Genomic DNA, 14063 nt, shown 5'->3' with positions numbered 1-14063 from the left:
GAGGAAAACCATGAGACTATTGAATTATGGAAGTTTAGTAATGTCAGTATTTCCAAGAAAAAGTTATCATAATCCAGAACTGCTGTAAGGCCAAGTAAGACAAAGATGAAAAGGTGTCTGTTAGGTTTAGCTAAAAGGAAGGTGTTGCTGACTTTGACAAGTGATGCTTCAGCGAAAGGGGGCGGGGTAGAAGCCAGACTGCAGTGGGCTGAGAAATGAGTGGGAGGCGAGGAAGTAGGAAAAATGATATAAACAACTATCAAAAAGCTGGGGACAGTTAAGGGGAGGGGAGAAGTAGGGCAGTACCTGCAGGGGAAGATAGGGAGGGAGGGTTTTATTTGATATGGGAGAGGGTTGGGCATGAAGGTAAGAGGCCAATTTCTCTACTGAAGTAATTAGTCTCTTCTATGGCTCCTGCCTTTTGTCTGAAGGTCTATGTAGTTCCTGGAAATCTCTGAGCAGATCTTTTAGGAGCATCAGAATAATCTCTCAATGATCCATTATCAAGTAACTCTTAACAATCAGCTTTTGTTATTAACTCATAAGCCCACATTCCTCTCTATTTTCCAGATACTCATACTCCCATGAGATAAAAATATCTCTCAAATGTATTAATGGGGGTCAGGAGAGCAAAAGTAATCTTCCCACATTTCAATTTGCCCTGTATATGAGTTCAAAGTGAGAAATCATTTTAGACCAATTTTGAAAGATTTGAAGAAATCATTATTTATGATTATATTAATCACACATTTAGTTACTGATTCTCTTTATATTTTTCACCACTTTTCTTGACTGCCTACTATATAGCAGGTCTTTACATTAGCTATGAGTTGCAGAGTCCAGATCTGAACACATTCCATTTTGTTAGGTTTGAATTCCAATGCTTCTGCTATTAACACTCTACAGGTGGCCTTCACTGCCTCAGTGCATTCATATGGGTGATGCTTCCCTCCTGATTTTGACTGAGGCAGGGTCGTACTTCACTTGTCCTTTTTTATAGTTTATTTTTTTCTCATTTGCCTAAGAGGAAAGGCAAGTTTCTGTTCTTTATGGTACTTCGCCCATTCCTCTGTCCATGACAGACATAAGTTGATGATCATAGCCTGTCCCAATGAGCCATCTCAGGGAATCCCTCTTCCCCTGTTCTAAGGAAGTCTGCAGTTGGTTAAAGATGAATTGTATTTGAGATTCCTGGCCTAGAACTATGCCTCTCACACAAATGTGCTTAGCAAATTGCTATTAGCATGCTACCATTTTCTTCATTTTACAGTTGAAGAAATAATATTTAAAGAATTAAATAATAAGCTCTTCACGTGGGCATTTTCATGTCTACTTCATTGGGGTTTTGTGAGGATGAATTGAATTAATGCACATAAAACCTTTCAGATAGTGTCTTGGCAAAAGGCAAGTTAGTGATTAGTACTCAAAACCACACATTTGTATCCATTGTGATAGAAAGGCTATTGGGAGTTGGCAGGGGCTGGAGGGAGGGAGGAATGGGGTACGACTACCAAATGGGTACAGGAGGCTTTCTTTTGGGGTGATGAAAACTTTTTATGCTAGTAGAGATGGTGGTTCTCAACATTGTGACTCTACTGAATGCCACTGAATAACACTCTTCAAAATGGTTAATTTTATATGAATAGGCCTTCAATTAAAAAAAGTCACAGTTTATAATGGGTGGAGCAGGACCAGAGGGAGCCCCAGAGCAAGTGCTGCCTTAAATTTTGCTCCTTAGGCCTGTTGCTCATCTCATCCTAGTCTCAGAACTGGTAATGTAGCCAGAATTTGGACCTCAGCCTTCAGTTCTCTAAATAAAGCAATCTTTCCACTTTAGTATGTTGCTTTAGAAATCAGGGAAGGTCCAGCCTCACTGGTAGGTAGTTGTGAGATGTGTGCTCTTTATTGCAGATGGAGCAGGAGTGTTTCCACTTCAGGCAGGAAAACAAGTGAATTTAAAAGCCTTTATGGTTTACTAGGCAGTTTTAGAGAACAGTGGGTTGCAAGTAATAGGAACTTGGGTAATCATCTAATGTGCATAGCGAACGTGACTCAGGGGAGGGGTGGGCTGAAGGGAGCTCTTGAAAGTTCATAGTCAGAAACTCAGGGGCTGCCTTTACTGGCTGTGAAAGAAACTAAAGACTTCAGAACTGTTTCTGTTTAAGTAAAATGACATAATTCACCCCCCTGGTCTGAAAAGAACTCCCCTTGCTTTTGGCTGGCATTAATGGGGCTTACGATGGCCAGTTAGTCTAGGCTAAGTACACCTTAGGGTACAGTCATGACTTTGCCATAAGCATGTAGTGACTGGGAGAGTCCTCGTGAAAACAAATAAAATCTCAGATCTTCCACTGCTAATCTCTTTGCAGTTTGCTTTATTTATAACTGTGTCAATGTGTTGTAGCCACAACCCATTTCCTAAACACAGCCACCTCATTGCTTATTAATAAACAACCACTTCTCATTTTAAAGCAACCTGACATACAGAACTTGGCTAAGAATTAAGCGGCAAAAGGAGGTTTCAACTTATTACATGTTGTTCTTGTATTTATCTTAAAGGGATTTTTGAGATAGCCTTACCTGATTTCTGGGACAAATGAAAAAACAGTGTCCAAGTGGGAAGCCCAGATGTCCACCATCTGTCTCCTGCAGCCTTGGCCCTGATGTAGAGTGGAGCAGAGGAAAGGGCATAGGAGTTACTTCTGTTACTTACAAAACTTTAAAGATATCTTGAAAACCTTTTCATATTTTTCTTCCTTTCGGCATATATTCTGAACCTTCTCCCTCTTCTACTGGGGATACAAAGGTAAACTGTATGATTTCTGCTTCCAGGAGCTAACAATCTAACGGAGAATGGTTGCCAGAAGAGTGAACTGTAACACAGGTGACAAAGACCATTCTAAAGTTTGGGGACTAAGTCCCAGGTGAGCAGAAGAGTGGGGATGTTCAATTACATTGGTCAGATGGAGGGCAGGGGGTGGTCCTGTCAGTCACAGTATGGGCGTGATTACCGAGGAGTTGAGACCACATGTGACGGAACCGTGAAGTATTTCCTTAGACAGTGAAGGGAGTCACAGGGGTGTGTATGTGTGTGTGTGTGTGTGTGTGTGTGTGTGTGTGTGTGTGTGTGAGTGTGAGTGTGTGTGTGTGGTGGGGACAGGGAAGAAAGTTTTCTAGAGCAATGGAAGAACACAGGACTCTCCACTTAGTTGAATTTAGAAAAGCAAGAGATTTGCACTGCTGGAATATGGGAACCAGCTGGAGGGTAGATTGGGGAAAGAGCAGCTGAACAAATCTCGCCTTCCTGGTTCATCAGTGAGAAAGAACAAAGCTGTGGAAAGTTTAGGTGGCCCACTTGAAATTCACAAAGATAAGAATGCAGAGAGTAATGGAAAATGATGCAACAGGGAAAATAATCCTTTGAGATGCTAAGAAGGACAAAGCTTTCTGTTTTCCTAAGAATACAGATGATCTTATCATGATTTTAGACTGCAGATGTCAGAAAATGTATTACTGAGGACCTGTCTTAGCAAAGATGTTAAAAGACATGTTGCTTTTATGGTCTATGCAGACAGGTCAGGGTGGGTGAAGTAGGCCTGGGGCTTGCATCTCCACTTGTGATCTGACATAGGATCACTGCTTCTTTAGCTTTCATTTTCAGCATTTTTATTTCCAGATTTGTTTTGGTGATTAATTTTATCATATCATTATCTATATTCTAAACACTTAAGGCTAATTTCACTGACCCGAGGTTAATGTTTTCTTCTACAGGAATACAATTCAATTTTTTGCCAAGAGATTCAATGAGGAAATTCTACTTTATCACCAATTTTAAGTAATTTCATTATTATACATATCAATTATAATTATATTTGCCAGAATTTAGAAACAGAAATATATTATATGTGCAGAGTATTCGCCATCTGACAATGCCAGTGAGGTTTTCACCTGCCTCTGTCTTGCTCTGCGCCCAGCACTGGCTGGGCTTTCACAGCGCCAGCAGGTCAGAGAGAAGCTCAGCTCTATCCCTGCCTGGGCTTGGGCAAACCCTATCTCCCTCCCCTTCCTCCTTCAAGCCTAGGGATGCTGAGGGCTCCCTATTGTTGCTAGATGTGATGTTCTGCACCTTTGATCTGTTGGGTGTCCCTTAGCCCTGTCCACATCTTTACAAACTCCTCCCTTGCTCTCTGAACACTCAGGATTTTTCTGCAGGAACCAACTGATGCTCATTTAGGTATGTTCACCTGAAACATACAGAAGATACATATATGATGCTTTGCATTTGTATAGTAAGTTTATTAAATAAACTAAATTCAGTGAATACAACGAGGAAACAGCTTTTTTCTTTACATTAAAATATAATATAAAACTTAAAAAAAATGTCTCCACAATTGATAATATCCTTTAGGACTTTTCCTTCTTTATTATCCCTAAGGAGGAATGAACCTTCTCTTCAGATCCAGGCAGAAGCCCTGCTTGGTTGAAGCCACTCAGGAGAATCCCATTTCTTTTTCATAGTGACTGATACAGATTTAAGCCAATCAGAGCATAGCATTCCCTTAGTTACAGAGATTTTACCAGGGCAGTCTAATTAGAGTGAAGCTTGGGACTTTTGCGTGATGGTTCTAAAAATTGGCGTTGGACCGCTGGCTAGTTAGCTCAGTTGGTTAGAATGTGGTGCTATAAACTGGCCTTGGCCTTTGCTCTACTCTTAAATGTGAAAAGGGAACCACCATGAATGCTGCTGGCAGTCATTTCAGGAGGCTGGCCCAAGGACAAAGCCAATATTTGGAGGCAGATAGAACTGAGACAACTAGAAAAATTGTCCCAGAGCCTGGATCAAACCATGCCTGGTCCAAGCCATGAAAAGTCCTATGTTCTTTTCAGTTACAAGAGCCAGTAAATTCCCTTTATTGTTTAAACCAGTTGAATAGTTTTTCTGTTATTTGCCATAGAAATTATCTCAACTAATAATGTCTTTGTTGTATCTGAGAAATTTAAACTGAATTAAACTATTCTCATTTAAAAGACAATAAATTTATAGCTTCTGAATAACAAATACATTTGCAGTTTTTATTACATATGCATTGTAGAGGGTCAAAAGTAAAGTCCCCAACGCTCAATGTCACTGCCTCAAACACAGAAAAAAGGCAATGGAATTTCAAGGAAAATAAACTTTTAATATTAAAGCTTCTTGAAGATAAAGGAAAAATTATAGATGAGCTAGAGCTGAAATAGTTTGAAAAACAAGTGACAGCTATTTTGACATAAACTTGTGCCAACCTAGGCAGAATAGAAATGAAGGCAAACTGATACAGTTTAAGGTCTACCATTTTCCAGTTACTTTCATAGACATTATCTCACTGAGTTCTTACAAAATCCTCTGAGGTGGCTATGACCCCCTCCCTCCCCTACCTCTAACCCCCATTTTGCATTTTTGGAAACAGGCTCAGAAAAGACATGTAATTTGTTCAAGGTCATTTAGTTATTTAGTGTCAGAGGCAGGATTTTAGTGCAGATTATGTTCTTTCTACAACCTCACTATTTCTTTATAAAATATAGCCAGAAACTACAGGGGCCTGTAATACTAGCCAGGGTTGGGGCAACCTAGCTGAGAGTGTCATACACTGGTTTCAGAACGCACTTATCAGTTGCTTCGTGTGCTGGGGGTTTATTATATTGCAGACCCTAAGCTTTAGCTTTTTTGGTATTATTTAATTTACAAACAAGCCTGGCCTTTTGCCCTGGGAATAGCTAACACAAGAAAAGAATTGGTCTCAGTAGTGTTTGCTTCCACATAACCTAAGCAAACAAAATGCCTTATTCTGGTGCACTGCTTCCTTCTTATTTTCTTAAAAATATTCACAAGCCCTCTGCCAATATAAGTGTTGGGGGAAATGAGTTTCTGAATTGTCATTCTAGGAATTGCCTTTTGCAGCTGAAACTTTACCACTTAGTAAAGCCCTCCCCTGCCATCTGCTCAGCTCCAAAACTGCTGCAAAGGTTGAGAGGAGCTGCTTAAATTATAAAGAAACATATCTTGATAGAATTTCCGTGCCATGAAATCTTTCATTTTTCTAACCTGTCGAAAACTGGCTCCAGAGAACCACATTTTTTAGGATCTCCAGGGAATTATTAAACGGCATCAGATCTTCAAAGGCATTCCTTTCATCAACAGATGGTTGTTCACAAAAATATATCTCATAATCTATGGTTGCAAACTCATCTCATCCCGGGGTGAGAAAGAAGGGATGTGAGGGAAGAACCAATGCAACTCTATGCCCCAAGAGAACTGTCATAACTAGTCGTTTCCCAAAAGTATTTATAAGGATGTCCCAGTGTCAGGTGCTGGTCAGCTTGGCCAAGGAGTAGCTGAGTGGGCATGCTGGGGATATTTCTATCACCCACTCACTCATCCCAGCAGGCAAATTCTGTCCTGACATTTGTTACCACAGGAGAAAGGAGGCTTTGGGGAAGCAACTGTAGCCTGTTCTCTGTACTCTTTCTACCTTCTTTAAATGGTCTTGTTTGACTTTCTCTACATATGTAAATATGGGAAATGACTAGAATGTAAATTAGTATTTTCAAAATGTTCACAGATTTAATGTCTTGTTTGAGTAGGCATTGGAAAGGGCTCAGGAAAAATATTCTGGCTAGTTTCTTTAATAGCCAGGCCAGAGGTGGCAAATGTGTACAAAGTTTATTTCCATCCTGACCCCTTCTCACTCTTCTACTGTCAGGCATCACTAATAGACCTCCGTGTTTTCAGACAGAGCCTCAGAATCTTCCTTAAAATGTTCCAAGTAGCCACCACCAATTAGTCAGAATCTGCACCAGACAAACCCTTACTTTCCAAAGCTGGTTTTACAAGTTTCTAAATGTGAGACTCTTAGTCTACCTTTTATTTCTTTCTTAGCTCTTCATGAAGTAATTGATCAAATCCCGATGGCAGGAACTGTGGAGGCCTCACACCAAGGCATTCTCAGCCGAGTGCAGAGCACAAAGGTGTGAGGTCACCAGATGGAGTAAAGCAGAGGGTGCTTTGGAAAGTCACATGAAATGAACTTGGAACAGGAGGGAGAAGCCAGATTAAGGTGGACATTGGCATCTTAACCAGGATATTTGAAAGTGTTTTCAAAAGTCAGTGTTCCCAAAGGCTGGCAAGGGTATCAGGGTTCTCCAGAGAGACAGAATCAATAGGACAGGAGTATACTCACACACACACACAGAGGGAGAGAGTGAGGCGTGGGACTGGGGACTTATTTGTAGGGCTCTGGTGTTTCCATACTTCAATGAGAAGAGCATGGGAAAGGAATGTCCATCAGTTTAGCAAGTCTAGCTCAAAGTTGCATTTCTCTTTATGGTTTGACAGAGCCATTTGAATCCTGTGATCCTCCAATGGGGAGGACAGATGAATGCTTATGTAATGTTTAGCCTATTAAAGTGGCCATATGCAGCTTAAGCAGAGTACATTCTTACGAAGGACTCTGAAGGGCAGGTCAACTTGGAAGAAACATGAGAACAATAGAGAATTAAAGTGAGTCTGGGAGTGTCCTTCCTCTCTCCAAATTAGGTTCCACAATGATAGTGGACATCTGTCATTGCCCTTCTAATGGAGAGAGGGAAAGATCTCCTCAAAGTCTCTCTGTGTGCTTCCAGAATGTTGACTCACTCCAGGCTTCACAGTGGCACATGAATGTTAAGACAACCATTTCTCAAACTTTCTGTGGTGAAGAACCAGTTTACTTCCTCTTGCACCACCCCCATCCACTGTGGACTGACATTGTGGGAATTACAATCCAAATAAATCACTAGAAAAATGACACACAAAACAAAAACATATAAAATACAAGGCTCAATTTTCTTATTATGAGACTTAATTACTCTGTCAAATGGCAATAAATATTTCTTTTTAACCATCCTCAATTTCTATATTTAAACTGTTGCAGATGGTAAGAAAAATATGAGGACAGACATTGGTCCCCAAACTACACTTTGAGTAGCAGTGACACAGGCTTGGCTAATAGTATTCTCTGATTCCCAGTAATTATTTCAGGAGTGTTCTTATGACTGAGATAGTCCCATTCAATGGAGTATTCGGACTTTAGTTGAGAACACTGGGACAACAGTCCTGTTTCTCCTGCCAGGATGCCACCTTGGGACAGCAAGAGAAGTGGACTGGGAATGAGTCAGCACTGAGAAGGCAGAATCAAGGGATGGCAAGTCAGAAGCTCAGTCTACTCCTGTATTGTGGAGAAATATAAGCCAATAAAGCATAATGTTGGCTAAAGCCTGAATTCCTCTGGTTTTCTATCATCTGCAAGAGAGAGAGTCCTATGTGACACAGTGATTAATTTGCATATTTCTCCATGAGCTCCCAACCATATTCTCTTTTACCCATCAACTTCCAAAACAGATCTGGGTTTGCCTTTCTTCCGATTGTGAAAACATCAGCTTCCCACTGCCCTCAGAACAAAGTTCAAGTTTCTTAAACTCTCATTCAGTGTTTTTCACCACTGAGTCCCCTTCTACTTTTTAGCCTAATTTTTTGCTTCTCTCCTTAGGCACCTACCTTATGCTTTATTGTGACCAGATACGTCCTTTTATATATGTTATAGGTTTGCTCATGTTCCCTTGGGCTGCATTGCACTTCCCCCACCCACACCCTTCTCTGACTTTCTAAGAACAGGACTTTGAGAACATACGGTATTCATTATTTTTAAATGTTAAACATCACACATCAACATCATTCCTGCTGATTTAAGGGCTATTTTTGAGAGTGTTGGCAGATATTTGATAAGAAACTGCATTTAAACCCCAAAGGTCTCATTTCATAGAGAACCTAATATGGTTATACTACCAAAATCTCAGAAACCAACAAGATTTGACAGAGTGCAACTTTAAGTTATTGCAGAAATGACTAAGCAAGAAATGAAACATACGTCTGCATCAAAACATGCACACAAGTGTTCATTGCAGCTTTATTGGTAACAGCCAAAAAATGAAAATGCCCAAAAGTTCAACAACTGATTTATGTGTAAAGAAAATGCGACACCTCCATTCAATGGAATATTATTTGCCATAAAAAAATGAAGTCCTGATTTATGTTATAGCAGAAATAAAACTTGAAAACATGCTAAGTGAAAGAAGCCAAATACAAAAGGCCACATAATGTATGATTTCATTTGTAGGAAATGTTTTGAATTGACAAATCTACAGAGAAAGTAGATTATTGATAACCTAGGGCTTGGAGGACATAGGAAGACTGAAGGGTGAAGGCTAAAGGGAACATAATTTATTTCTGAGTGTTGAAAATATTCTAAAATTGATTGTGGTGATGAATGCACAACATTCTGAATATACTAGAACCCACTGAATTGTGCACTTTTAATGGGTGAATTATATGGTATATGAATTATATCTCAATAAAATGTTTGTTTGTTTGTTTGTTTAAATAAAGAGAGTTTACAGGAGCTTTATTCATAGTTGTTAAATTAGAAGGCATTCAATATGTCCAAGGTGAATAAATAAAACAACTGTGATACATTCAGATGATAGAACCTATTCAACACTAAAAAGAAATGAGTTATTAAGCCATGAAAGGACATGAAGGAACCTTAAGTGCATATTACCAAGTGAAAGAAGCCAGTCTGAAAAGGCTACACATTGTGTGATTCCACCCAGAAGACATTCTGGAAAAGCAAAACTCTGGTGGCAATACAAAGATCCGTGATTGTCTAGGGTTATGGAAGAGAATGGAATAAGCAGGAATAAAACAGAGAAATTTTAGGGAGGGAACTTACTCTGTTTGATGTTATAATGGTGGACACATGCCATTATACATTTATCCAAATCCATAGAATGTACAATACCAAGAGTGAACCTAATGTAAACTATGGACTTTGGGTGATAGTGATGTGTCCATGTAGGTTCATCGATTCTAAAAATGTCCACTTGGTGGTGGATATTGAAAGATTGTGCTCATATGTATAGGAGAGCATATATGACTGTGTAATTCCTGCTAAATTTTCCTATGAAGCTAAAGTGCTCTGAGCAAATAAAGTCTAAACAACAACTATAACAACAAACAAAACTAACAAACAAGAGGCATAATAGGAGGAAGGAGAAGGAAAGGGGAGCACAACCTCACAAGGCCCATCTTGCTTGGCACCAACTCTGAAGTTTTAGAACCCTGACTCCTCTAACCACTATGTCCTGGCACAAGAATTAATTGCTCTTTTTTCTATGTTGCATTGTGTTCTTATTACTACTTATTTTATAACTCCCATCACTTTATTATAGCTGTATGCAGTTTTCTTAGGAAAATATTATATTTAGAGGACCCATAGGAATAATCAAGTTAAGATGCTCAAAACTGAATCTTCCCTAAGGCTTTGACACTTGTAGGTCCCACCCGACCACTGGAGGACCAAGAAGATCAATAGCTCAGCACAATGTCACCTAGTTCAATCTTTGGGTGTGTTATAGCCTGAATGTTTGCGTTCCACCTAAAGTTCATAGGTTGAAACCCAACCCCAATGTGATGGTATTAGAAGATGGGGACTTTAGGAAGTGATTAGGTCATGAGGATGGAGCCCTTATAATGGGATTTGTGCCCTTAGAAAAGAGACCCTGGAAAGCTCCCTCACTATTTTTTTCTTCTTTCTTTTTTTTTAATCCTCGCTGAGGATATTTTTTCCACTGTTTTTCAGAGAGAGTGGAAGGGGTGGAGGAGGAGGTGGGGAGGGGGAGAGGGAGAGAGAGAGAGAAAAAAAAATTGATGTGAGAGAGACACATCGATTGGTTGTCTCCCCCACACTCCCAGACCAGGGCTTGGGGATTAAACCTGCAATTGAGCTACATGCCCTTGACTAGAATCGAATCCAAGACCCTTCAGTCTGTGGGGCCAACACTCTAACCACTGAGCCAAACCTGCTAGGGCACTATCTTTTTCTTTAATTTTTTAAAATTGATTTTAGAGAGAGAAAGGGAGAGAGAGAGAGAGAAAGAAAAGAAACATACATGAAATGGTTACCTCTGCATATGCCCAGACCAGGGATTGAACCTGCCACCTTTTGGTACATGGGATGATGCTCCAACCAATCTAGCCACACTGGCCAGGGCTCCCTTACTATCTATTTTCACCATGTGAGGTGGTAGAAAGAAGGCAGGTGTATATGAACCAGAAAGTGGGCCTCACCAGACACTAAGTCTGCTGGTGCCTTGATCTTGGACTTCCCAGCCTCTAGAGCTGTGTGAAATAACTGTTGTTTTAGCCCCCAGATAACAGTATTTTTATTATAGCAGCCCAAACTGACTAAGAGAGGGATTGATTGATTGATTGATTTTTTAGAGAGAGGAAGGGAGAAAAGAGAGAGAGAAACATCAATTGGTTGCCTCCCATACATGCCCAGACTGGCGATCAGAACTGCAACACAGGTATGTGCTCTGACCAGGAAGCAAACCTGAAACACTTTGGTATATGGGATGATGCTCCAGCCAACTGAGCCACCCAGCCAGGCCTAAGACAGGTATTTTTACAGCTGTTAGGAAATTGATGTAGATTGCAGGGGCTGTCTGTTTTAGAAAGAGTAAAAAGAAGTAGGGTCAAAATAAAAGAAGATAGAAAAAAAGAAAAAAAAGAAAATGCTTTATTTTGAAAATACTGAATTGGTTTGTCAAAAGATGTGTCAGTGTGTGTTCGTGTGTGTATGTAGCATATCCTGAAAGTGTTTACACAGTTTAAGCTTCACTAACTTCAGAGAAATAAGTGTCACAGATTTGCTCCCAAGATCATTTGAAGGTTTAATTATTTGCATTCATTTTATACTTTTTGGTTTTGTGAATGTTGAATAATAAATTATTTTAATTATTTGAGTCAGCCCCTCTGATTGAAGACAGTAAACGCTAACTGAAACAAAATCTAAAATTTGCTATTTAAAATTCAGAAAACCGAGTATAAGAGAACATTCAGTTCTATATTTAGGTTCATGAAAGGCAAAACATCTTATAGGAAAGATAGATTGGAGGACATATATGATCCTGAGTGTAAATGTCTGGGTATAAGCAAAAATTCCAGGTACTATTTCAGACTTTCAAGGTAGTGGACATGATGAGCCCCAAGTCAAGGTCTCCAAACAGTAAAGAGGAACCCAGGTAACATATGGGTTACAGACGGAACAAAGAGAACATTCATTAAAGTAAATATATGATATGATGTCAGGTGGATTAAAAAAATAGGTTGGCAGCCCTGGTCGGTGTGGCTCAATTGGTAGGAGGATCAATGTATAAGGAAAGGCTGTGGTTTTGATTCCAGGTTGGGGCGCACGCCTAGGTTGCAGGCTTGATCGCTACCCCAGTCGGGATACATGCGGGAGGCAGACAGTCAGTGTTCCTCTCTCACATAGATGTTTCTCTCTATCTCTCTCTGCCTTCCCCTCTCTAAAAGTTAATAAACATGTCTTCAGGTGAAGATTCAACAAAAAAAAAGAATGAAAGAGTGGGGCAGAGGGACTTAGAGAAAAAAGATGTGTGGAGAGAAATCAGCTGGGCTGGTGTGGGGAGGGGTCATAGACACACCCTCTAGAAGGTGTACCCTCCCCCACCCTCAGAAACCCTTTGTGACCCCTCAGTGCTCTGTGATGCAGGCCTGGCAATAAAGTCAAGAGTCTGCACTCTCAGAGCTCAGTTGCCTCAGGCAGCATTGCCATTCAGAAAATGCCTTTGAGCCTATTTCTGAACAGCCTCCCAGAGCCTTATCTGAGCTTCTGCTCAGAATCTTTAGATTGTTACCACACCCTAATTTACCTCTGTGTGTTATGGGTGCTCTTCCTCTTCTTCTATTTCCTGGTGAAATTTCCATTTACCCCAACCTTCTGGGAAGATGAACACACACAAAAGGTAAGGAACCTTACACAAGCCCTAACAGAGATTCTTTACTGTTTTTTTTCCATTTCTAGTTCCACATTTATAAATCAGTTTAGTTGGGAACATCACTCTTTTAGGGGAAGAGACCAGGTAGGGCTAGGGGTTCAGGGAGGACTCAGGTTACCATGTGAAGCACACACACCATATGGATGTGGTGCAGGATTCCTGAATAAAATCCCAAACAGTGATTTCATGGCCCTGGGTTGAGTTAGACAGTTTCGGATCTATGCAGAATAACCTAATTGCCCAGCACTTCATCATGAGTCATATTCCCATGTCATGTCTCACTTGATAAGCCTTCCCTTATGTCGGGCTGATCAGGAGAGTAGTGCTGAGCTGCTGAGAGTCTCTGTGTAGAGGCAGGAGCCTGAGCTCTGTCCTAGGCTACAGGGTTCTCTCTGAGGGAGCAGAGATGCAACTGTTGGCCTCAGATTCTGTGCCCTCCTTGAGTAGAGGCCCGCCGAGAATATCAAGTGTAGACCTCATAGGCAAAATGCTACTTTGAGTTTTACAAAGAAGAAAAAATTGAAAATATTTTAAAGCTATAAAAATTGATAAAAAGAAGGAACATAAAGTTCTAGTAATTAAAATTGAGTCATTATTTTTGGATTATGAATCTCTGAGTTTCTTAAGAAGTGAAACGATTATCTTCTATTTATAGCATCAGAGCAGAGCCAAGAGGAGAAGGAAATTTGGGACAATGAGAGGTAAGGTTCTGCCTATTCCATCTGAGCTCTCTTTTCCATGAAATCCCAGATCCATGATCTCTGAGGCTGTCAGTTGCTAGAAACAATTCCACTCAGGAAACAGAGCCTTCAGAGGAGAGGCTCAAGAGAAGACAGTCAGAAACTGAGGCACTTCTCAGATTCCTGCTCTGCTGTCCCTGGGTATGAAGTGGTGATGGACCTGGGCCATGGGTGTTGCCCAGTAGGTGTCGAGAGTCAGTACTTCTGTCTCCTGACTTTGGGAAAGAACTTTGACTTCAGATGATCAGATTCCTTTTCCATGTAACAGCTGACCTCTCTGCTTCACAGAGTGGTTTTGAGCATCAAATGGGATAATGTAAGTGAAAGCACCTTATAAATGATGCCACACACCTGGGAACCTTATTAATATCATCATGGACCATTTGGCCT

This window comes from Miniopterus schreibersii (assembly GCF_964146895.1).
Source record: "Miniopterus schreibersii genome assembly, chromosome: 11".
In the NCBI taxonomy this organism is placed as follows: Eukaryota; Metazoa; Chordata; class Mammalia; order Chiroptera; family Miniopteridae; genus Miniopterus; species Miniopterus schreibersii.
This window is presented reverse-complemented; position numbering follows the sequence as displayed.